Source organism: Diabrotica undecimpunctata, chromosome 3 (assembly GCF_040954645.1).
Source record: "Diabrotica undecimpunctata isolate CICGRU chromosome 3, icDiaUnde3, whole genome shotgun sequence".
NCBI lineage: Eukaryota > Metazoa > Arthropoda > Insecta > Coleoptera > Chrysomelidae > Diabrotica > Diabrotica undecimpunctata.
The window spans coordinates 14,010,116-14,037,831 of record NC_092805.1 but is presented as its reverse complement, the minus strand read 5'-3'; the positions used below and the strand labels follow the sequence as shown (position 1 = coordinate 14,037,831).

Here is a 27,716-nt window from a genome sequence, read left to right as displayed (position 1 = left end):
AGAAGACAATATCTAAGACTTTCTTATGTCGCGGCAGTATCATCTAATCAAGATAATCCAGTTATACACAACGCATTCGCTGACCGCTTTAAAAGTTGTTTCCAAACTTCAAATCGAACCGATCACCCTTTCTATTACCGCCTACATACCTACTTGTTAACAATAGGTATCCATTTTCCAGACACCTACGATATCTCCTCAATTCAAACCCCTCCTTCTTGGAAAATTCGACTTCCCTCTACTGACACCAGCTTATTGCGCCTAAACAAATCAGAAACGCCAGCAAGTCAAATTAATCAATAGTTTCTTAAAATATTAAGCAAATATGATAGTTGTTTCAAAGTTTATACTGATGCCTCCAAAAACGAAGACGAAACTGGGGCAGCAATCTACTCATCAGATTATACAGAAGCTTACAAATTACCTTCGTATACAACAACGTTCTCTGCTAAATTGTATGCGATAATAAAAGCACTAGTTCTAATAGTTAACAAAAATAAAAAGAGACATATCATTATTACAGATTCTCTCAGCTCAATAATGGCATTCAACCAACTCTACTGTAATCATCCACTACTCCTTCTCATTAAAAAGGAACTAAAACATGCAGAAAATATGAACATTAAAGTTAATTTTATATGGGTACCGTCATATACTGGAATCGAAGGAAACGAGGTTGTAGACAAAATACCAAAAAATGCACCTACTAACCCAAACGCAGGAGAAAATACGAAATCTCTTCACACCGACCTGAAAGCATTCTTTAAAAAAAAAAGATTAATTCAATATAGCAGAATACATGGAAGATACATGTGGAAAATACCATGGAAAGAAAGAGTAACAAATCAAGATGTTCTGCTGAAGATGGAGACGGAATACGAAGTCATAAAAACCATACAAACTAAAAAACTGGAATATCTGGGACACATAATGAGAGGAGAAAAGTACTCTCTGCTTAGACTCATAATCCAAGGAAAAATCTCGGGAAAGAGAAATGTGGGACGTAGGAGGATTTCCTGGTTGCGAAATTTAAGGGAGTGGTATGGGTGCAGTTCAATACAGTTGTTCAGAGCTGCAGCCAACAAAGTAAAGATTGCTGTGATGGTAGCCAACCTCCGATAGGAGACGGTACTGCAAGAAGAAGACATGGAAGAACTCCCAACCAAGCTGTACGAAGTTGATATTAATCATAAAAAATTCCCAAAATTTAACGATAGAAGACAACAACTAACCTTCACTCGCCTCCGGATTGGTCATACTCGGTAAACACACGACTACCTACTAAAACGTGCTGATAAACCTGTGTGTGACATGTGTAAAAGTGTCTTAACGGTAAAACATTGTTTATTGCAGTGCCCCAAGTATGATGTGCAACGCAAAATGTATAACATACCATCAACATTAAATAGTGCTCTTGGAAAAGACAGTGATACTTAAAATATTTTCGGCTTTCTCAAAGACTGTTATCAAAAATATAATATTTTACTTTGTATAGATTTAGGTTTATTTCTATTTATGTATTGCTATGGTTAATATTCTATTGTTGTTATAACTCTGTATCACAATCCATATACGCTAATAACCCTGCGTGGTTGATGCGTCATGTAAGAAAAAAAATAATACCATTGACAAAAATGTGGGATTTGCCACAGTTCTTCAAGTGGCAAATATTTTCCAGGGAAAATTTTCGAAAGAAACCAATGTGGACCTACATAGACCTTCTTCACGTATGAATATGAATATTTGCTCAAGTCATAGAAAGGTGTACATTTCTATGTGGAAAAAACTATTTTTTAGAATGCAATATACTCAATTATACATAAGTTTGTTTATTACATTAGTTTTTTGTATCGTTTAAAATTGATTTTTAATTGATTGCTCAATAAAATTCGTAAGATTTTTTAGAATTGGTTCTTCTAATTATAAATTATAATTAACTGGTTTACGACTTTGTAAATGTTGAGTTATACATTGAATTTTTAAATTTATACGAAAAAACACACCTGATTTCGTGTTCAGTTAATGACGAAATATTGTGTAAACCACAATATAACCGTGTTTAAAATTCACTCTTGCTATTATCAAGAACAATTTGATTTACAGTGGATAGAGGAGATAATCGTGATGACAAAACATTAGGTTAGGCAAGGTGTAATTTTAGCGATGGTATCAAACTTAGAATAGTCAACAGCGGACGTTGTCTTTATACACTTGACAATTATGAATAAATTGAGTTATTATGCATTTTCCGCGGCTGTGGAACTTGGATTTGCTTCAGTGGCAAAATTATAAGTTTGTGTTTCTTAGAAGTAAGTTTATAATGAATATTTCTGACAAAAAGAGAAAGAAAACGTTAACATACCTGCATGTTGATTCTACTATTCATATTATTATGCGAGAGTTCTTAATGTGAGGATTAAAATATAAAATTGTCTAGTATATAAAGATAGGTATATAAAATAGGACTATACTAAAAGAAGTATATGTAATAGAAATATCAGAAATACGACTGTAACATAAAAAATCAAATCGACAATGTAGAAGAATATGCAGCAAAAAAAAATTGTAGAAGCTAGTAAACGCCATAAACAAGATAAGAAACTGTGATTTTCTGCCATCGATATATCCTTATGAAGTCAATCATTCTCAACTACATTGTCATGAAACACCGCAATACTGACCACTTTCCAATTTCTGTATCATTAGATCACATTCCCCCCTTAATTTCCCAATCTATCAGTCTTGGAAAATGAAGAATGCAAATTGGACTTCTTACCAAACCGATATCAATAAAAAAAAACTCAAAATTTTAATTTAAGCAATGCTTTTGAACTATGAAAATATATCGCCTATATCCCTTAACTGGGAGGTGAAATAATTCTACAATGTAAGTGACCAAGAAAAGAATAATATTGTAAAAAGATGTTTTTAGAAAAAAAATTGCAACTACTGTGTGTATACTACAATATAATAAATGTATTACTGTAAATGTAAATTTACATAATAATAAATGTATTTAAACAAATCAAAAACAACTCGGCAATGAAAATACTCCATTGCAAACAACATACTTTACAATAAAAAGTGCAATATGAAGTGCTATTTAAAACATGGCAAGCCATTCACGAGCGCATTCGTTACATATATTTTTTGAACATTTATCACAAACTGGCTTTTTACACACTTGGACTTCACCACAACACAATGAAAACAGAGTAATCCGTAACCAAATAGATTACATATTGGTCAACAAAAGATATCACAATGCAATCATCAGTGCAAAAACATATCCTGGAACTGACATCAATTCCGATCATAATCCTGTTGTTGCAAAAGTTCGCGCAAGATGGAAACTAATAAAGAAACAAAAAACCTCAACACCAACTATTAGACATCCAATTATTGAAAAACGACACCATACATCAGACAGTAAATATTAAACAAAAATTTAGGAAATATCGACCACAATAGAATTAGCGAGTACGATGACATAAACGTTCTGTGGAAAACTATTAAAGAACAAATGAACAATGTAACGGAAAAACATCTAAAAGTAACACCTAGAAATAACAAACAGGAATGGATGACAGAAAAGATTTTACAATTAATGAACAAACGAAGAGAATCCAAAGGAAAAAATGACAAGGACGGAGAATACTAAAGACTAAATAGAATAATTCGAAAAAAAATAACCGAAGCAAAAGAGAAATGGCTGGAAACAAAATGCGTAGAAATAGAAGAACTACAACAAAGGCACGATTTTTTTAATTTACATAAAAAGGTAAAAGAGTTTACATCGACTACCAAGAGAACGACAACCTGAAAGAATGGGAAAACTATATTAAAATTCTTTTTCACGACATACGAGAAGAACCAAGATTGGAAAATAACAACGAAGGGCCAACAATTCTGAAATCTGAAATCATAAATGCAATTAATCATCTTAAAACAAATAAAAGCCCAGGTCCAGACGGAATATACCCAGAAACGTTAAAATTAATCAGCGAAGAAAATATCGAAATATTTGTCCTTTTATTCAATCGCATTTATGATACAGGTAAAATACCCCAAGATTGGCTGGAGTCAATATTCATCCCACTACCAAAAAAGCCAAACCCACAACACTGCAATGAGTTCAGTCTGATAAGCCTTATGAGTCATGCAGTAAAAGTCCTACTAAAAATCGTACATAATCGTATCTATAGAAAGTGCCGAAACAATCATCGGAGACGATCAGTTTGGATTCAGAGCCGGCATGGGAACGAGAGAAGCCCTGTTCAGTTTACTAGTTCTCGCCCAAAAATGCTACGACCAACAAAAAGATATATTTATATTCTTTATAGACTTCGAAAAAGCATTTGATAGAGTAAGACACGACCTACTATTAGAACGTTTGCAAGAAGTCGGTTTAGATGGAAAAGACATCAAATTCTTAAAAAACTTGTACTGGAACCAAAACGCCAGAGTTAGGATCGAAGGTTTCACATCCGCAGAAGTAGAAATTAGGAGGGGAGTTAGACAAGGATGTGTTCTGTCGCCTCTGCTGTTTAATCTTTACTCCGAGTTTCTATTTAAAGAAGCATTGGAGGATTCCAAGGATGGAGTCAAGGTGAATGGCGTAAATATCAACAGTATCAGATACGCCGATGATACAGTGTTAATTGCGGATTCCGACGTAGGTCTACAACGACTCATCGACAAGACCAACTCGACCTGTGAGCAATTTGGTGTGAAAATAAACATTAAAAAAACCAAAGTGATGTCAATCCGAAAAAACCAAAACGTACCTCAACCTTGCACAATAAATGGGCACATTTTAGAACAGGTCAATAGATTTAAGTACCTGGGATGTTGGATCGATAGCAGCCTAAATCCTGATCTAGATATAAGATCGAGAATAGAACAGGCCAGAAAATCTTTCGAAAAAATAAAAAAACTGCTTTGTGATTCTCGAATGAAACTCGAAATTCGACTACGTTTATCAAAATGCTACGTCTGGTCGACTCTTCTATATGCAGTTGAAACGTGGACCCTAAAAACATCAACCGTAAATAAATTGGAGGCCTTTGAAATGTGGATCTACCGGAGAATGCTCAAAATTTCATGGACATCGCATACCTCACACGAAGAAGTGCTGCATAGAATAGGCAAGGAAAGAGAACTTTTTAACACAGTAAAAGTTAGAAAAACATCATACCTAGGCCACATACTGAGAAATAATAAGTACCAATATGTCCAACTTATAGTGAAAGGAAAAATCGAGGGAAAGAGAGGCCTAGGAAGGAAAAGACTATCGTGGCTCAGAAACATCCGACAATGGACAGGGCTAAATTTTGAACAGCTAATAAGAACAGCTGAAGATAGAGAAGATTTTAAAATTGTAGTAGCCAACCTCCATTGAGGAGAGGGCACTTTAAGAAGAAGGCTTTTTACATAAACCGCAGGAAATGGATGTCCACTTTTCTTTACTTCCAGGACATAAATAGTACCTTTTGCATTTATTTTGGGTGTTATCAATTTGATCAATCTGGAGAGGGAGTGGTTCTTGAAAGCCAGAAATTCTTCTAATTGTTCCTAGTAACACACGGTTGATCTTTGGATTATTTAGTCGCAGCAAAAGCTGAGGCTTTACTAATTTGTCCCCCAACATTTTTATAAAATTAAAACGGGAAATTTCAGTTGATGGATTACGAGATTAATAGAAAACATGTCAACACAATTGATGCAGTTATGTCTAAGAGTGTATAAAAAATGACCATCGGCCAACGACGGGTTCTTCTATTTGACGAATAGCGTTATTATAAAAGACAGACAAAACCTTGTAAAAAAACAACCTGTACCTTGGTGGAATAGTGAAATTGCACAAGCGCTGTAAACATACCTTTAACAAACTTAAAAACATAATACAGACGAAAACTTACTTAACTTTAAAACACTTAAAGCCAAATCAAGATATCTTACGAAAAAACGTGTAAATTTCGTCTCGCCCCCATTCTTGAGCGATTCTACAACTACTCCATGATCTCCTGGTGATTGATTGGCTTTCATCTTCTCCATTGCACATTCATGTTAACCGACTGAAGACCTACAGAGGAAGACACACACCTACACAATGGCAAGATGATCTACAAAATTTGACGAACAATTGGATCCATACTGCACATTCAAAATCGACACGGTTCTAACGCGGAAAACCACGCGTAAATTGATGACTGACCATGCAAGCCTACGCTGAAAATTTCATTAGTTTGTTGTTGTTTTAAACAATCTACATAAACATTAATATAAACCTACACATTGCAACAAAATCTGTCGATTGAATTTGTTTGTCCTCAGTGTACTGGGTAAAGTTAATGTTTGAAATCTTAGACAAGGTTAATTACTTCCGAATGAAAACGTTAACAGTTACACCTTGGAATGCAGTTGGTTTAGTATAATTAAAGTAAGTTTTTATAATTCACACGCTTTTGTGTAATGTTTTTACTTGGAAGGAAACTAGACCTTTGTTATCTGATTTAGTAACTACCGTGTGGTAGTACCGTCTAGTAATAATACAGGGTGAGTCATGAGGAACTTTACATACTTCTACCATATGTAGAGTCCCTCAGGGAGCATATCATGTGGCCACTAAAAAATGTCAACTCCTCTTCTTTATTAATTAACAGGGTGATTTGTGTAATTGACCATTTATTTCATTTTACTGTAGTGTTTATACGGCTCATTTGATTTTTTTAATTTTTGCATGATACAGTATACTAGTATCAAGCATTCGACTGGTATTAGCTAAACTAAAAAATTCCAGGACTGGCTTTGGAAAAATTAATTTAGGGATTCGTAATAAATATTACACCCTGTATATATTTTTTTTAAAATGCAATAAGTGATTTTCAAACTACATAAATAGCCAATGAAAACGACATATGCGACAATGTTGTCGCACTTTTATTAAATTTTTAGTGAACGATCAAATCTTACCAAAAATAGAACAACCATAATGAAGTATCAAATTATAAGGTAATTAATTTAAACAAATGTTATAAATTTCAAACATTTTAATTGAAATGATAAACTGAGGCACTGCACAACAAAAAACAGTAACTACTAACAATAACGAAGAACAATTAAAAAAAAACTAAAAATATGTACATAGTTATGATAAACCCATAAATTAGAACTGGAAAAGATACAATAATGGTAACAAAATAAAAATAATTCAAAATAGATTTTCGAACTGGAACCCTGCAGCCTGTACACATTTTTGTTGCCGAATTGTTAATTGACGTATTGAATTACGGATACTCTGGGGATCGTTTCTAATAGTATTACAACAATGTATAATTCTATCAATTAATTGTTGTCGGTTATTAATATTCACTGCGTAAACTAGTTGCTTCAATCGTCCCCAAATATGGTCATCAACGGGATTGAAATCAGGGGATCTTGAAGGCCACGAAATAGGACCTGCACGTCCTATCCACCTGTTGCCATAAACATTATTGAGATGTTGTCTCACTGCCAGTAAAAAGTGTGGGGGTGCCTCATCATGCTGAAAATACATCCCTCGGATAGCAACGTTCGCGTTGGCAAGCAAATTCGGCAAAATATTTTGTAGAAAGTTCAAATAGACTTGCCCTGTTAAAGGACCATCAAAAAAGTGAGGACCTACTAATTGGTTATTTATGACACCAATCCACACGTTAACCGAAAACCTTAACTGAGAACGACGTTCTCGAATAGCATGGGGATTTTCTTCTGCCCACACATGTGAATTTCGTGAATTATTTATCCCGTCTCTGGTAAATTGGGCTTCATCTGTAAATAGTGTCCTGTATAGCGTTGGTCGATTATTGTTAATCCATCTACAAAATTCCAACCTATCGATCTCATCTCCAGCATGTAGTCGCTGAACCATTTGAATGTGATATGGGTATAGATTATTTTTTTGTAAGACTCTACTTACTTTTGATTGAGTAACATTGAGTTCTCGACTTACTTGTCTAGTGCTTATTGTAGGGTTCATAGTAACAGCGTCCATAATGTCATCTTCCTGCGCTTCATCTACATGTCGCTCTGTTGTTCCACTAGGAAAAGTGCCATTTTCTCGCAAATAATTAAAAACTGACCCAAATGTTGGATTACTGGGAGTTCGACGATTAGGAAATCTCCTGCGATATTCTCTACTAGCAGCCCTACCATTCCCATTACAGAATCCATAAACAAATATTATGTCTGCATATTCTGTGGTCGAAAACTGATGTGGCATTTTGAAAGAAACTAACACAATGTACTTAACGTAGATATGACAGAAGAAATATGTATTCTTGTACACATAAATAACAATTGATAATGACAATAATGACAATGGGTATAAAATATCAAGAAACGTCAAACGGTCAACGCCAACCTTGATTTTATACTTTTTTTAGATTTATTTTTATTTAGTACAGTTGATGCAATGTATTATTATTTGACATAAAATTTTAATCATTTACAATCAACAAAAACTAACACATACAAGAGGTTTGACTTTTTAATCAATTTAATTTATTATTTATCGAAAATAATGCCCCAATACGATCTATGAGTAAAAATTTAAAATTGAAAAACAATTGATTCTATCATAGAGATAATACAAAGTGACAGTAAAGATGTTAATTTTCTACGTATTAGATTATGTTGTAGGAACTCATTTTAATTAAAATGTTTGAAATTTATAACATTTGTTTAAATTAATTACCTTATAATTAGATACTTCATTATGGTTGTTCTATTTTTGGTAAGATAAAAATTTAATAAAAGTGCGACAACATTGTCGCATATGTCGTTTTCATTGGCTAATTAAGTAGTTAGAAAATCACTTATTGCATTTTAAAAAAAATTTATACAGGGTGTAATATTTAATACGAATCCCTAAATTAATTTTTCCAAAGCCAGTCCTGGAATTTTTTAGTTTAGCTAATACCAGTCGAATGCTTGATAGTAGTGTACTGTATCATGCAAAAATTAAAAAAATCAAATGAGCCGTATAAACACTGCAGTAAAATGAAATAAATGGTCAATTACACAAATCACCCTGTTAATTAATAAAGAAGAGGAGTTGACATTTTTTAGTGGCCACATGATATGCTCCCTGAGGGACTCTACATATGGTAGAAGTATGTAAAGTTCCTCATGACTCACCCTGTATATTTAGAATAATTTACAGTGATATGATGCAAAGCTAAATGCTCGCTTAAAAAGTGGAAGAAGGAATAGATGATAGTCAGTTGGCGTCCGAAACGGACTAGGAACCAGAGAGCCGTTGATTGTTTTTAACGTTATAGCTCAAAGATCAGTTTACTATTTTTGTTGGGAATAAGCCACAATTTTACTTTAAAATTAAGTTTATTTGACGTTTCGATTTTTACTTTTTTTCACAGAAATTTTTCCCAAAATACCAAACATTAATAAATTAAACAAATTTTGTTTTTCGTTACTTGGTGAAAAATTCTTCTAATAAATTAATTTTATCTGACTCATTTATATTGACAATTCAGACACATATTATACATTTTAAAGTAGCCGACTTTAAAATGATATTGCCAATATTGCTGAGTTGCGTTCCTGGAACGACTTTATTGTAAGATAGTTCATTTGATTATATGAAATCAACTTTAACTTAAGAATATCCGTCAGAAAAAATCATAGCATGTGATTTGTCTTGGAAAAGAATAGCAAACAATGATGACAGTAAAATTCTCCTGTTAAATATTTATAGATTTTTTGAAAATAGTGCATATAGTGGTAAATAAGTTCATATATTTACATATTTTCGTCACTTTACTCTGCAATGGAATACCCGAAAACCATTAAGATGTAATTATGCAGGGCCTGTCCGTTTATTTCTAGGTATTATTTACCTGAGCTCTTAACAATTCCTAATCTCCGCAAATTGAGTTGACCGACTTGAATGTGAGGCCTGGCCATTAACCAAAATTAATCATAAAATGAACTATTTTTTTATTTTTCATTTATAATTTAAATAGACTTACAGCTCCCGGAACGAATCGTGGCGATGACAAACGCTGTCGTCGATCGTACACCCACCTAAACTTCAAGCAGACTTCGTACGCAGAACTTCAAATGGAAGCTGAAAATGTGTTCTGCACGGTATGTTCAAAAATTGTAAGTAACTTTTAATGAAACAAAAGTTTGCATTTCGTTTATTTTTAATTCGCGTATTTATTAAACATACATCACTCTAAATATTTATTCAATTTGTCCTTGCTTCAGATTAACGTCGATAAAAAATTTCACGTGCATCAGCATGTCAAAACAGCCAAACATACTGCAAATATAAAAAGGATTAGAAATGGGAAAAAAGTCAACAATCATTGAAAAACTGTTTTAATTCGAGTTCATTACGATAAAACGATAAAACACAATTTAATGAAGATCTATGCAAGGCAATGGTTGCTTCCTAACTCGATGGTTGCTTCTAATATTCGATTAAAAAAATTGAATAACGTTAATCTAAGATCGTTTTTGGAAAAATATTGCAAGTTTAATATCCCGGATGAATCCACGTTGAGGAGATCATGTGTCGACTCTATATATAAATCAAAAATCATCCAAATACGGGAAGTCATACGTGATAATTACTTTTATGTTATTGTGGACGAAACTACAGACGCCTGTGGAAGATATATTGTTCATTTGCTAATTGGCGCACTAGAGGAACATGGTCCAGGAAACTCATTCTTAATATCTTCAAAACAACTTGAAAAAGCCAACAATTTGACAAACTTTTTTTTTGCCAGATGCCATTCCATTAAATAAATTTGTGATTTTCTTAGCGGATGCTGCCCCATATATGGTTAAGGTGGAGCAAAATTTAAAAATATTTTATCAGAATCTTTTTCATATTACTTGTTTATCTCATGGGGTTAACAGAGTTGCAGAGATTATCAGAGCCCAATTTCCTCTTGTGAACGAATTAACTGGCAATGTAAAGAAGTGCTAGTTCAATTATACAAAGAGAGGCTTCGCGACGTACCGCTACCTTCCCAATTTTTTACGCTGAAAATTATAATAGAATAAAGAACGCAATAAACGACATATCAGATTCTTCACAGGCTGTCATATCATCAAAAGCAGTTATCGATAATAAGGAGATGCATAAAAGTCTGATATTTATTAAAAGAAATTACTTATAGTTTTATCCCGGAAACAATTACATTACTAGAAAAGAACTCGCAACTTCTAGTTGATTCTGTGGAACTAATTGAAAATCTTAGGAAGGAATGCCAAAAAGTAAAAGATGACATTGGTACAAAAGTTTTGGGAAAGCTTAAGCAGGTAACGTGAATTTACGTAAATTTAACTTTGAAAAACTGCGATAAATTTGAGGTAGAGCAGGACTATCAAAAGGATATACAAGAAACCTACGCCAAACAAGATAGTACTACTGTGAGTAACATACAACAGAAGTTCTTGAAAATGGCAAACACTATAAAGGAAGCTACGTCGAAGAACATACCAAGAACAAAAAGATTTAGAAAAAACCACTGGTTCAATGACGAATGCAGAACAGAGTTAAAAAAAAAGATCAGATTTGAGATTAAAAAGTTTACGTTCGCAAAAACAAGACGACCTAGAAAGGTATGCCGTACAACGAAAAAAAGTAAAGAGAATCCTAAGGGAGCGGAAACAAAAGTATATGGATAATAAAATTAAGCGCATTGAAGAAAATTACAAGAAAAATTAAATAAAAAATTTTTATAAAGAAGTAAAATACATTAAAACTGGGTACCAGGGAAGAACGATGAATGTAAAAGATAAACAAGGAAACCTGATAGTGGATGAAGACCAAATATGTGAAAGGTGGAAAGAATATTTCGAAGAGATACTAAATGAAGAAGTGACTACTGAAAAAAATTGTTATGTTCCTAGACCTCAAATAGTAATAGAAGAAATACCAAAGCCCACAAGAGAAGAAATTGAAGAAATAATAAAAGATATGAAAAACAAAAAAGTCCCGGGGAGAGCGGCATTGTGGCAGAGAACATAAAATATGGAGGAGAAGTCTTAATAAACAAACTTGGTGAGCTAATACTAGAAGTATGGGATGCCGAAGAAATGCCTCAAGAATGGAATAAGTCGATTATAATTCCTATACACAAAAAGGGAGATAGAACTGAATACGCAAACTATAGAGGAATATCCTTATTAGAAGTAATGTATAAAGTACTAGCCATACTAATTAAAAAACGATTAGAAATATATATAGAGAAGAAACTAGGAGAATACCAGGGAGGATTTCGGAAAGGAAGATCAACAACCGATCAAATTTTTATGCTAAAACAAATCCTGATCAATTGCTATGAATACAACATTTCAGCACAAGTACTTTTCATTGATACAAAGCTGCCTACGATACAATAGATAGAAACAAGTTAATAGAAACACTAAACGAATTCCAAGTGCCAGAAAAAATAATAAGATAATAATATTGGTAAAAATGACAATTAGACAAACCATTTGTGCTGTGAGATGCAACGGTACAGTCTCAGAAGAATTCGAAGTGAAAAAAGGTGTTCGCCAAGGAGACCCGTTGTCTACATTGCTATTCAATATAGTTCTAGAAAAAATTGTAGTAACAAAAAGACTGATTCAGGAAAGCTCTAAAATGGGACTGAAAGTTAATATTAATAAATCGAAGTACATGGAGATCTCTCCATGTACGGTGATGATGATCCTTTAAATTGGAGGTGGAGAATGGATCAGTTGTAGAATTCGAGAAGGTGGATGAATATATGTACTTAGGTACTCTTATTGATCAGACATGTAAGGAAGAAAATGAAATCAACCTGAGACTGACCAAGAGCAACAGGTGTGCTGGGCCATGAGCAAAATAATTACGGCCAAAGATATATCTCGTAATACAAAAATAAGACTATACAAAACTATAATTAGACCCACAATGGAGACAACGCTGCCGAGACATGGACTATGAACAAAACCGTACAGAACACATTGGAAGCATGGGAAAGAAAGATACTTCGCAGAATATTTGATAGAAAAGTAGTAGAGGGAGAATGGAGAAGACGAACTAATGCAGAAGTGTATCATTTGTATGCTAACCCTACAATAACAAAAGTGGTGAAAAAACGTAGACTAGAATGGCTCGGTCATCTAGAAAGAATGCAAGGTAATAGACTAGTCAAGAATATTGCTTGGAGAGTACCTGAGGGCAAAAAAAAAGAGAGGAAGACCAAGAAAGAAATGGAGAGATGTAATGATGGAAGATGTCAGAAAGATGGGAATCAGAGATTGGAAGCTGTTAGCTAAGAATAGAAAACGATAGAAATTATCCATCCAGCAATGGGCCTAAAAGGCCTGTTAACGCTGTACATACAAGCAGGTTTTAGAAAATAATGAAGTCATACATTTTTAGAGACCATTTTGACATAGAAACGTGTATTGATGGAAACATGTTGCCAAAATTAAAATATGCCCCAATTACCTCAGTAGGAGCGAAGCTTCTTTTTATATAAACACATGTTTTCTGATAAAAGACAAGCCTTTACCCTAGAAAATTTTGAAAAATATTTAGTTGTAAATTAAATTGTTTGTAGGTATATATAATATTTATCTCATTTTATAAAATTATTGCTTTAATTTATTTATTACTTATTTTCGAAGAATGCTTACATATATTTTAAAAAATCTTTACATATATAATATGTACATATCTTCATACATATAATTCGCCCTTTACTCATAACATAGGAGACATAAGGGACTTCACGAATTATTCATAACTGCCCCTTTCGCAAAAATCACTTGAATCTTGATTTATAAAAATAAAAAAATACCAAATCTTACAAAAAAGTGTAGTAAAATCTCACAACTAAACGTAGCCAAAACATGTTACGAAGCGAGCGCTGTAAAATTTGTTTGGTAAGACTTATGGGGTGGGGGTGATACCACATGACGTCACATAGAACTACATGGTTTAGGGACACAAATCTAGCAAAATGCTAGTTTTTGAAATTTCTAGTTTTGGCCACTTTTTACGTAAAATCCACACTGTTCTCTAGGATAACAAAAACTGAATCTGAAGTGCACTACAAACTATACCTACACCTTTGGAAATTCAGTACAAAAATTGATATTTGTATATAATAGCTACACATTTGAACAAATTGGGAACATAATTGTTTGTTTTTGATATCACTTGTATTGTAATTTAACACAAAATAAACAAATATTGACAAAACTCTTGTATCTCTACATTTCGTAGAATTATACAACTTTCTCCAAACAAAAATATGGCTACTAAATTGCCAACAATGCGATACTTTTCAATTCTTTTAGATTATAGCTTTATTTCTTATATTATTATACAAATGTAAATATAAATCATTTCGTTTCAATTTCCACTTCGGAAATCGTTCTGTATTTTGAGAACGATTTCCGAAGTGGAAATTGAAACGTCAATAAACGTACTTTAACCTTTAAAAAAAATCATATATAAACTGGTGAACATAAGCAGTAACAGCAAATTCAAAACCTCAATAATGTAAACTAGTTGGTATAAAATAAGAGAATGTTCCATTAATAACAACAAAAGTATAATTTGGCAGTTAAACTTGTTTGTAAGCAAACAGCGAAGAATTTCTAAACAAGAATTTACAGTAAAAGAAGCTATTTATGTTGAAGAGTATGTGTTTTATATACAAAGTTTTGTTGTGTAAGGTGATATTGAAGTAGACATTCTCTATAAAAAAAGTTAAAGGTGACAAGCAAAGAGTACGATGGGCGTATTTTTTAACTTCGTAGTATTAGTAGATTTGTTTCTTCTTCACAGCAGTTTGTTCCTAAATTTTGAACGAATGAATACAATTTTTGAGAGTTTTTATGCAATCGATGAATATTGCCTAAGTAAGGTATCAATCTTTTTTTTCAATAGTATCTGCTAACAGTATCATCACATACAACTTGGTCTATTTGCCAAAATACAACAGACCGGCCACACATTTCATTTTACTCGGCGGTAAATTGAAACACAGATTTCCATACCCGCAAACAATCGCACATAGACCTCATTACATCTCAAACTCTCCAAGAAAATTCAGAACGATATTATAGGGCTCATCCTTTTTTATTATGTAATATCCAATGAAGGCAACTGACGAGAGTGGCTGAAAGACTAGGTTCCGACATATAAAATAATTGGACATAGACATAACATAACAAGAGACAAGCTAAACAAGCGGTACAAGAAAAATTAAAGAAGCATGGGCTGAAATTAACAGAATAGTAAACGTAGAAAAAAAAGTTGCAACTGCTACAAGGAATGAAGGAAGAACTTCTAACGGCCAATTCATTTACGAAACAAGCAATGGTATTCGTAAAATACGAAGAGCTTTACAATGCCATTTAAAAGGCTGAAGATCTTACAACTCAACTGACAGCCTCACTGACACTATACGAACTACGATAGGACGTCATGAAACAAAATCCGGAGGTTATCTGCATCTCAGAAACGTCATACATGACCGAAAAGCAACTGCCAATGATCACAAACTTCCGAAATGTGGCTTTCGAAATGTGGCGTTATTGTCGAATTCTGGAGATATCCTATACCGACCACGATACTAACTAGGACGTTTCATTAAGAATACAAAAAGGAAAGAAGTTGTTATCCACAATAAAAAGAGCCAAAATCGAATACGTCGGTCACATAATGAGGAACAGCGAAAGATATGGGTTGCTGCAATTAATTCTACAAGGAAAAGTAGAAGGAAAACGAAGACCAGAAAAGCGAAGAATTTCCTGGCTGAAAAATCTACGTACGTGGTTCAACACAACAACCACAAATCTTTTCAGAGCAGCAGTTTGCAAAATACAGATTACCATGATGGTCGCCAACATCCGAAACGGATAGCCACTACAAGAAGAAGAAGGAGAGGCATCGACAGTCTAGCTCTAAAAGAAATTAACGCAATGATGAACACCGCAGAAACCGTAGACTAGCAGGAGACTTCAATTCACATCACACATGGCGCTGCGCATGGGGCTGTACCGATATAGGATATTCAGGAGAACGACTACTGAGACACTGCGAGGATAGGAACAGGTTGATTTTCGGACCAGACGAACCTACAAGGATAATCATCATCATCAACAGCTATTCCATCCATCGTCGGATATAAGCCTCCCTTAGGTGTGTCCATTCATTTCTATTTGTTGTTTTTTGCATTCATTCGTGACAAGCCATTCGCTTGATGTCATTAGTCCATCTGGTTTGAGGTCTGCCTCCACTTCTCTTGTTTGCTCTTGGTCGCCATTCAATAATCTGCTTCGTCCGACGGTTGTCTTCCATTTTTTCTATGTGTCCTGGCAGTTCCATTTTAACATGGTAACTTTTGGACTAGGTACATCTGTAACTTTTGATCGTCTTCTTATTTCCTCATGGGACTTGCGATCACTAAGTTTTATGTTAAGCATTCTTCGTTCCATAGCTCTCTGAGTCACTTGGACTTCAAATGAACAGTCCGTGATCTTCACAGTCGAAAAACGAGTTAGATAGGGTTGCATATGGTCACCGGTTATATTTAACATATACTCTGAAAACATATTTAAAGTGGTCTTGAACGAATCAGAAGATGAGATTGCTGTAAATGGCCAACTTATAAACAATATTAGATATGCAGACGATACAGTGTTGCTGGCAGATAGTGAACAGGGACTCCAAAGGAAGATGGATAACGTTGTAGAAACATGTAACAAATATGGTCTAAAATATGCTATTTGCGCTGCAACATTAAGGATACTTGGGATCACAACTACGAAATAAAAACTCTTAAGTATTGTAACTTATCTTTAAGTATCAATACACGCATAAGAATTCTGAGATGTTAAGATTCTTCAGTCAGGGAAGTAGGTACGGTGCCGAATATAGTAGCTACAGAAAAAAATATCCAGGAATCCAAAACAAAGAGAATTAGGTACCCGAAGAGGATGTGGTTCCCCAAAGCAAGCGTTACAGAAGCGGAACCTTGGAAAGAAAAAAGAAGATTAAAATTTTTTGAAGTGTACATAGTATTAGGACAAAATACGTTTAATTTTTATTATATTATAACATAAAAATTGTTTCTGACAGAGGATCATAACTGGAGGAGCATAATTTCTTCTGCTATCTGTTTTCCATACAATTGACATATACACCAAAAGATATAAAGATTTATGATAAAAGAACAGTGATTGTACGTATTTTTACTTATCTATCTCATACCAAAAAATAATCGATCCTTTTAAAAATCATAGACGGGTGCAATGAACGATAAAAAAAGTTATTCATAGACTTAGATATGCTTTAAATATAAAATAAATATAACATAGCAGAAGCTAAAATTGTGATTTCTGAGAAAAGGTAAGTTTAAATAGTCTACGATACATTGTTGAAACGACCATTACTGCAGGGTTTTAATTAAGCGCTTTTTTATTTAAATTTAAATAAAAAAACGTGTCTAAAATCATCGAAGTTTTTTTTTCGTTTCAAAGCTCTCTCGATGCCATTATGTAAATAATACAACATGGTTCAAATGTTCAATTTTACCATGACTCTGGAGCCGTAAATCAGGCTGAATTTGATCGATCACCTGCGAGTTAAGAAAACCCCACAAGAAATGGCCTAACGGGGTAAAACCGTCGATCTCGGTGACCAATTCATATCACGTCCACGTGTAATGAATATGCTCTCAAATCGCTCATGCAGAATGTTCAATGCGCCATGAGCTGTGTAGTTGAACTCACATGTCATTGGTTTCCATACCATCCAGTTCAAACTAAAAGAAGTTGGTACTAATCGACCTATAGCGCTCTCCGTTAACGGTGATAACCTAGGCCATGTCGTTCTCAGAGAAATATGGATCGATGAGCCGTCAGCCCAAGATCCACATCAAACATTGACATGATAAAGCTAACACGAAGTACAAACATGGACACTGACATAGAAAAGCAGATACTGCACATAAAACTAAAAGACAAGGAAAGCAATGACTAGTAAATAGAAAGATGGTAGATGAAACGAACAAATTATTCACGTCATACTATAAGAATACAAACATGGAAGAGGGAGACTGCACAAAAGATGGACAGGTGGTACCAGAGAACATGTAGGAACAAGATCAACAAGCATAACCAAGGAAATAGGAAAATGTAAACAGTAAGGGGAGGTCAAGTCCAATACTGGACGAATAAAAGACTTTAGATAGACATATACGATACAACAATTCACAAACAATACCTACACATTTATAAAACACATCTTTTATAGAAGTAGATCATCAGAAATTTAATTTAATCGAAATAATATATACGGTTTTAAAGACATTAAGAAGAAGAATGAGTGTTTTATATTTTAGGAAACCATTGATGCAGAAATTCTAGTTGATCATACCTCTTCATGACCAAAACACCAATATTATATTAAATTAAAAGCCTAGAGCCAGAAATTAGACATTTTAAACATGTCAAAAATATATTCTAACGGAAACGAAATCTTAAACTATAAAATGTTTATTACGAATAAATGTATGCTATATTATTTTTAATGATTGGTCTATCGTATTTCGGCTACATCAACAATTGTTTTATCATCAAAAACATAAAACATTAACATTTACCATAGTCCATAGTGAATGCATAATTTTAAAATAACCATTGTTAATTGTCAATAAAAATAGTTGTAAAAATCTGCATTTATTTTAAACCAAAAAATGGAAATTTGAAATGTTTCGAGTAAATGAAGAACAAAAATTATGATAATTATTATATTTCAAATAGTCAATAAATATTTACATAAGTTTGCTATGAATGGAACAATCTCTTTATACCAAATTGTGAAAAATTAAACTATATCGAAAATGCTGCAAATTCATAAATACAAAACTTTTAGAAAACCGTTAAACTTCACCTACCTTTTAAAATGTTCCAAATTTGTTTAAAATCCAACCTAAACAACCATTTAAACACACTATCACCAAATTTTTATAATTTTTACACCCCCTATGCGGCACAAATTTCACAGCACTACTCACCCCGCGAGGTCGCACGGTCACTAACAAAACCTTTTGAAAAATCAAAGTCACTGAACCACCCTCTGACCCTTGTTTAAAATAAGTGCCTTTGAGAACATTTACTGCCCTCCTTCCACTTAAAATTCTTGAAATTCGTCGCTTGTGAATGAATTTCTTTACCTACTACGATCGTGGCGGTAAGGAACGTGACTATAGCCAAACATTTGAATAACACCGAGCAAAACACACTGTGCAGCACATTGTTGCGGGCTGGTACGTAGAAAAGCGCATAAAATTAAAAAGCGCACACACTATTCAATTTTTGTGACGTATTAGGATTAGCGTATGGTAGCAAGGACGGCAGCGGTTGTTGTTGTTGATTGATTGATGCGAGGGAATTGGATCTGTAGATGATTGATAATTCTGTGTTATCTTCAGGGCGGATATCGGAGATGGCTTTACAGAAACGCCCTGTACTTAAATTAAAAGAACACCGAACATGTGCTAGTAATATAACTACTTTAGACTAAAACCAGTCGAAGATAATCTGGCGTGGATGACAACATAATGTATGTGATATCGTTTCTGTTCTTTACACACTTCTTATCTAAGATAAGGAAAAATTAACGACCTATTACAACAATAGTAATTTAACTGATACTCTACTATATCGAAGGAGATTTGTTTACTATTATAAATAACTCTTCTAAAACTAATTTAAAGAGGGCAACACAGTGTGGTTAAAAACTATAATCTATTTCTAATGAGTGTAGAGTAATAAAATCTCATGAAGTATTCAAAAGCGCTACAGGGTAATCCGTCAATAATCCGTCAATAAATTCCGTCCGCATTGCAAAATTCTGTCGTTTCATAAAGAGCAGGTAGGTATCACCCTGTTTTAAGGGATTAGTCCATTGTTATCGACAGATAAACACTGAGCCAGAGGCGCGCTAGTGGGTTAATTGACAAAAGAATATGCATTCTTAAAAATCATATTAAAGGAAATAAAAATGTAATACAGCAGAACAGTGTTATTAAAAAAATATAAAATGTAACAATAAAATATATACGAACCGAAATCGGGAAATACTCACAAACACACACGAATGAACTTTACATATTGAAACACTTGTGGGGAGTTTAAATCAATTTATTCACAAAAACTACAAAAACTTTACTGGATACGTTAATACAATTCTACATCACTATAGTCTTCATCCGAAGAACTGTCATCATCCCCTGGTGTTATAATTATAGGGTCAACCACCTGATCGACCAAGTTGTCCAGTTCCCACATTTTATCTTCCTCTTTTAAAACATGCTGGATTGCTTTTTGCCAGTTTTCTGATGTGATTTCCATAATGGCTTGATCAAACAATACCTTGACATCTTTCATTTTAAATGTGGTATTGTGCCTTGCAACATATCCTTTAACTTGTGCCCATATAAGTTCTATGGGATTTAATTCGCAATGATATGGCGGTAGGCGTAGCACAGTTACTTTATACTTTTCTGCTACATCTTCTACGGCATATTTTATGAAGCGAGATTTATGTTGTTTTACTACGGCTAGTAGTTCCTTCTTTATTGAATTCGTCTCAAACTGAATACCTTTATTTGACAGCCAGTTAATAATTTCTTGCTTTCTCCAAGCTGAAGTTGGTACCTTCTCTATGCGCCTTGAATGGTAGCTTGCATTATCCATAACCACGACCGAATCAGCTGGAAGAAGTTTTAACATTTCCCCGAAGTAGTCTTCGAAGACATCCGAATTCATGTCCTCATGATAATCTCCCGTCCGACACGACTCAAAGCTTAACAAACCTTCTTTTAAAAATCCTTCTTCGCTTCCAATGTGAGCAATTATAAGCCTCTTCCCTTTTCCCGAAGGCACTTTAATACCCGTCGAAAGGCCTTCTATGAAAGCTTGGCGAGCACTTGTTACATTTTTATCTTGCCACATTTTTTGGACTATATAACCTTCGTTTATCCACGTCTCATCAAGATAAAAAAATTTCTTGTGCTCTCTGCGGTACTGTTTTATAGTTCTCAAATATTTTCGTCTCCAGCAAATGATTTCATCACTTTCCAGTAATAGTGCCTTTCGATTGTGCTTTTCCCAGGAAAAATTCATACTTTTTAAAGTTTTCCATAAAAGTTTTCTGGATATCAAAGGAATATCGTTATCTTGGCTTATCTCCATTAGTATTTTGTCAAGGGTGGGTATTTCCTTTTTAAAATAAAACGAATGAACTTTTCTTCGAATGTCACGTTTGGTGTCTTCACCTAAGATTTTTATTGGTCTTCCTGATTTTCTCTTGCATGGACTTAACTGGCCTGATATCTTTCTTTCTCGCAATAATTTAAAAATCGTGGACTGTCCAATTCCAGTCATTCGGGCACATCGCTCAACACTTTCTTGCACAGACAAACTAGGGTGATCGTGTTTTATGCAATCATATACATTTAAAATTATAACTTTTTCACTAACAGATAGCGGAGAATTTTTTACACCTCTTTTCTTTGGAGTAAATGTCGCCATTTTATAACTTTTTCACTAGTTCTATATCACAATATTACTGTACGTTTAATTGGTGTAGTAACAATTACTAACTCGAATGTCGAATGTCGAATGATAATAATAAAATAAAAGAGGGATTATAATGAAAGTGTAAGTAAAACCTCATTACGCGTTATTAGTCTTCATGTTGATTTATTTTAGTTCTTAGTAATATTAGGAGGTGCGTCATACCCTTATCAGTTTCTTCTAATGCTTTTATTCGTTCAGTAAGGAAGTGAATTTGTTTTTATAAATAAAAATGTAATTAGCTTTAATGACCATATAATGGAATACGAGTTTGAAGAATAAGTTAATCGAAAAATTAAATAAAATTGGTTATCACAAAATATCCAAAATATGATATTTTGAGGTACATCAATTTTTGACGACGAAGTTGACATCCGTCCATTTGCCTACGCCCATGACGACACCGAAATTCAGGCAAATTTTATGACACTTCATGATTTATTACTCTACACTCATTTGAAACCAATTATAGCTAGATTACTAAACTAAAGGAAATCTTCATAATAACATGATGCAAGGATATACTTAAAACTCAATGGAAATAAAAACATTCTTCTTGTTGGCTAGTAGCATGGCAATTCTAACTTTATTGACCGCGGCTCGAAATAGTCCTGAAGTGGTCAAGGAAAACCATTTTGATATATGATACATATCTATGTTAAACGCTTGCGCTTTTTCGAGGATCTGTCGTAGTGTAAAGATCTGGTTAATGGTTGAACGTCCACGCCTGAATCCTGCCTGATATTCAATACTGCCTGACAATAGCGTGTATGCTATATTTGGGAGAGTTATTCCGCGGTAATTATTGCATTCCAGTTGGTTTCCCTTTTTGTGTAACGGGCAAATTAAGGCTAAGCTCCATTCTTCAGGCATTTGCTCCTCAGACCAAATTTAACAAACAATTTCTATCATTACCTTGGTGAGCTGCTCTCCACCGTGCTTAAATAACTCTGCTGGGATGCCATCGTTGCCTGGGGATTTGTGGTTCCTTAGTTTTTTTATAGATATTTTGACTTCATCTACCGAGGGGGGTTCCACGAGTTCCTCATTTCGGTATTCCAGCTCTATATTGTTAGTAGGTTCCCCTTCCAGCAACTCCCGAAAGTGCTTTACCCATCGTAACAGGATATCCTCTTTGTTGGTAAGTAAGTTATCTTCCTTATCATTACAATAGTTGATTCTCGGTTTGAATTCTTTTCTAATAATATTTATTTGATTTATGATATTTATTTCATCATAGCTATTCGTATTATATTAGCCGCTCTAAAAAGATGTACTGAGCTGCAATTATACCAGTCTCGAAGGTTTCTCAGCCAGGAAATCCTCCTTCGGTCTATGCTTATTTTACCCTTAATTGTTTCTTGCTTGGTAAGTCTCAGTACTTCATAATTATCACTTCTGGTAATATGCTAGACATTAAAAAGACTTCTCAATCCACGGTATTTTCATACGCCTGTAGCACCATATTTCAAATGCGTACAACATGATTTATTTTTAGTGTCCAGCTTTCCATTTCATACAACAAAGTAAATAATACATAACATATTGGGGTTCGTACCCTCAGTACCATAGCAAGATCACAATTAGTGCATATTTTTATTATCAAATCATTATACGATAGAGCTCAAAACCTGTAAAAAATAAAAGTTTCTTTGTTCTTCGCTGGGCGACGCCGATGTTCTAAAAAAAACTTGATTCGTTTTTAATTCATGTATTTATGAATATCTTATTGATATTGCAAACAAAATTTTATGCTGCTTTATTATTTTGCAATTTATGTTAAATATTGAAGAATATTAAATGTAATAACATAATAAGAGTTATTATAGTGATTAAAGAAATCGGATATTTCCTGGTATCTATTTTGAGTAAGAGGTGTCATTATACGTTGCCTTTTTTATAATTTTATGATGAATAAACTGGAAGTGTTAAAATACTATAACTAAATCATTATTAAACAGAAATGTTGTGAATATGACTCCTTATCTAATACATACATTAAGTCATTGTTCCAAAAAATTTTTATGAGTATAAGCCTTATTTGCTTTGTGCAATATTTGCGTTTAATATTGCCTACTAAGTAATTGCTTTTAATTAGAATAGTAATTAACAATTCAAAGAAAGGAATAACCACAGGAAGAAATATAGTAGGTATGCGAAATGTTAAGTATCGGCATACAAGGTTTATCACCAGATATTAAGATTAATAATGACAGTATGATTTCTTCTTCAATATTAGCCTCCTAAATTGTTTAAATTGTCGCACCATCTTTTTCTTGGTCTGCCAATATTGGTGACTTATCTCGTGCTATTCGTACTATCTTATCCTCTGCCATTCTACTAATGTGTTCGTTTCACTCCTGTTTCCGTTTTGTCGTTTTTCGCTTCTCTCCCTATCCAACAGTCTTTTCCCTGATATTCGTCGGAGTATTTTCATCTCTGTTGTTTCTAGTATCCGTCTCGTTTTCTTGATTTTGTGTTTTATCTTAGGTGTTTGTTTTTCCAGATTGTGTCATTATTAGATCCCGCCGCTTTACTTGCTTTTAAGCATTGTTGTCGGACTTCTTGTTTAATATCTCCGTAACTAGTTATATATCTATTCCTAGATTAATACATTTGAAATAGTTAACTAATATGATTTTTTTGTATATTATCCTAAAATACTCAACTCTTAATTAAAGGGATTCATTAAACATGGATAAAATACAATAAAAATTTTAAAAAATTGTAGTATATATAATTGCCTTTTTTTACAATTATTTTTTTACATGCTATTTAGTATATAATGAATAGTAGTAGAAATAAGTCCCTCGTCTTCCTCTTCCGAGCCTTCATCTGAGCAAAGTTTTCTGTCACTATGCTGTAATCTACCTTTGCAGCAATTTCAGATTCTATACACAAAATAGACAAAACGTTCAATCTATCTTCATTAGTGGTTGATTTCAAATAGTTTTTCACACTCTTTAAACCAGGAAAACTTCTTTCACAAGAGTAGTTTGTAACCAGAATCGAAAGACACATTCGTCACACTATGTCGATAGTTAGGTAGACATGTTGAAGAGAATATTACCTGAGGAAAGTTAAAATACCTATCAACGAGTTATCTTCAAACTTCTTACCGTATACTGCCCAGTATGTTTGAAAATGGCAGTAATCATCGATATAAGTTTCTATGTGATTTTGAGCCTTTGATCTCAAAATGTTTTCTTCTACTTTCTTGCAGTTTTTACAATTTGTGCTAGAAAATTCTTGATTCTCATTGAATAACTTATATCTTCTTTTAAATTTAACTATGAACTGATCAATGATGACTAAAAAAGTATTTATTTTAAAATATTCTCCGCTCATCAAGTTCATGATCTTCATCTCGTTCCTCATCATATTTTTTTTGTTTCTTTCAAGAATCCTTTTACAGTCTTTTTCGTAATTTTATTTTCAACAATTTTATGAGCAAGTGATTCATTAATCAAAATCCATTTCTTTGAGAAGAGAAATATTCTACTAGAGACGCATACAGTTAGAACATCTATTGTCTAAGACTGTACTTTTTAGATATTTTATTAAAGCGGCATAAAATTTTGTTCCAAAAGCAAACCATAAAGACTCAACTTTTTGTAACTTTTTAAGAATTTCTACAGCTTTGCATTTTGTAGTGGCTTTTTCTGTGGAGTCACTTTCTATGGAAGTTAAAATGGATAAAATTTCATTTCATGACTCCCTAAGGCTTTGGCAAGCATCGTCCACCGAGTAGTTGATAGCTTTGTAGTATTTTTCCTTTATCGATCTCGTCTATCAAACGTTCCCTCTTTTTGTTGAGCTTGTAAAAAACATATAATTCTTAAAAGATCATAAAAAAATTATAAACTTCACTGCAAGACTCTGCTGCTCATGTCCCAACTAAATTTAGTGAATGAACAGCACAGGGTATAAAAATTGCTAAGGGGTAACCTCCTTTATCTTAGCTTGGAAGCTATTGTACAGACCAGCCATATTTGCCGCATTATCGTAGGACTGCCATCGAGTCGAATCACTGATATTTTTATTAAAACTATTCCATTCTTTTAGTATAGCATTTAATATTTGTTCTGCTTTGTATCCAACGGAGGGTATAAATGTGAAAAATAGTTCACACGGAGAACCATCAGGTAGAACATATCTGACAACAAGTGTTAGCTAGTCAATGTGAGATACATCAGGAGTAGAGTCAACTAAAATGCTAAAATACTTCGCTTGTTTTAACTCATCACTCTTTCAGTTATTATTTTTATTGCTTCATCGCATATAATAGATGATAAGTAATTTGTGTAATTTGTTTATCTTATTTACCGTGTTCTATAGTAAAGTGTTTGTGGTGGATGTGACCTTTCCATGACAGAATATCCATATTGTATAGGATCATTTATGAAGGAACATAAATCGTTTATACCAAAGAGAAATAGTGTGCTGCTTAGAACAGACCCTTGTGGGACACAGTTTTTGGTTGTATGATGTGAGGATGTTTTGCCGTTAGTAATTACTTTAAAGGATCGGTCTGTGTGAAAGTTTTTTATAAAATAATATATATTACCAGATAGCTTGATCTGATTTAGTTTGTTTAGTATCACAGAAATCGGTATAGAGTCAAAAGCGCTTTCGATGTCAAGGGAGATTGCAATTACTTCATTTTTGTTGGATAGGGCATGCACAATTGTGGATTGAAAAAGTAGAGGATTGTCCATGGTGCATCGATTTGGTCTGAAGCCTTATTGAAATTGGTCGAGAATATTATTTTGTTCAAGGTACCAAAGTAAGCTTTTACTAACCATTTTTTCTAGAAGTTTATATAATATACAGGTGAGAGAGATTGATCGCCTTTTTTGATAGAAATCGTTAGGGATTGTTTCCATAGTGATGGGAATTGTTGGGAAGACCAAATGTTGTTAAACACTTGGAATATTTTCTCGTATGTATTTTGGTGAAAAGTTTTTAAAAAGATAGAGAGAATATCGTCTAGACCTGCAGCTGAGCTTTTTGTCGAAAAAATGGCATCGTTTAGTTCTTGGATACTGAAAGGTATAATAATGGAATGATTATTATTGCAAGTAGTTTTTAGTAGCACCAATTTTGTTCTGAGAATTGGCAGGATTGTTTGATTTGTTGAGAAAGTGTTGGGAAAGTATATCATTGATTTGTTGGTCATCTGTAATGACATTGTCCTGAATGATGAGAGCTGAAATTTTGTATCATGTGTAATTTCCTTTCATTTATTTTTTCATTTTCATTTAATTTATTTTTCATTTCATTTATTTATTTTTGATCATAATTGAGTCGGGGTTGAGGCATCTTTGGTAATAGAGCTAGTAAACTCATTCCATGAATTCTGTTTACTATTTTTTATTATGCGTTTTGTTTTTGCTCTAATTCTTTTAAAATTTATTAAGTCAGCTATAGTGCGAGATTTTCGGAATCTATTTAAAGCTTTTTTGCTTTCTTCAATTATGAGTGAGAATTTTGTACTTGCCTATTATACACTGCTATTAGTCCAATTACTGAGGCTTAAAATATGGTAATACCTCCGAATTTTTTATAACTGCATCGATTTCTTTGAAAATTTCAAATTAAGCTTATCTTACCCTCCACTTCAAAAGTTATATACGCTCTACAACCACCCTTGTAACAAAAATGAATTAAAAATGAATTAAAAAATATTTTTATCGGTTTGAAACATTTCTTGAGTGCATTTTATTAAACAAAAATTAATTTCTTGCTTATAAAATAACATTTTATTATAATTTCAACATTTCAACCCTCACAACCACCGCCTTTGTCAAAAATGAATTAAAAAATATTTTTAACGATTTGAAACATTTTTAGAGTGCATTGTTTGAAGACACAAAATTAATTTTTTATTTATAAAATGAGCCTACTTTTTTCAACCCTTACAAGCACACCTTTTGATAAAAATAAAATCCTTAACTTAGACATGGACATAAATAGAAAAAATTTAGTTTATAATATTTATATAAAACGAGGTATAAAATAAATGAATATCTATCCATCATAATTTTCACCGTCCAATTGGT

At 33.3% G+C, this 27,716-nt stretch overlaps 1 protein-coding gene across 3 annotated transcripts in view; it reads right to left on the bottom strand.

Moving 5' to 3' along the window:
* LOC140436466 (breast cancer anti-estrogen resistance protein 3 homolog) overlaps positions 1-27,716 on the bottom strand; it is a 293,734-nt gene that overhangs the window by 232,736 nt on the left and 33,282 nt on the right. Inside the window, exon 1 of one of the 3 annotated variants that reach the window (XM_072525306.1) lies at positions 18,969-19,613. The exons of the other annotated variants lie outside the window; for them this stretch is intronic. The gene's annotated coding sequence lies outside the window, so the exon portion shown is untranslated. Of the gene's footprint in view, positions 1-18,968; positions 19,614-27,716 lie in introns of those variants that run through there. 3 annotated transcript variants of the gene reach the window in all.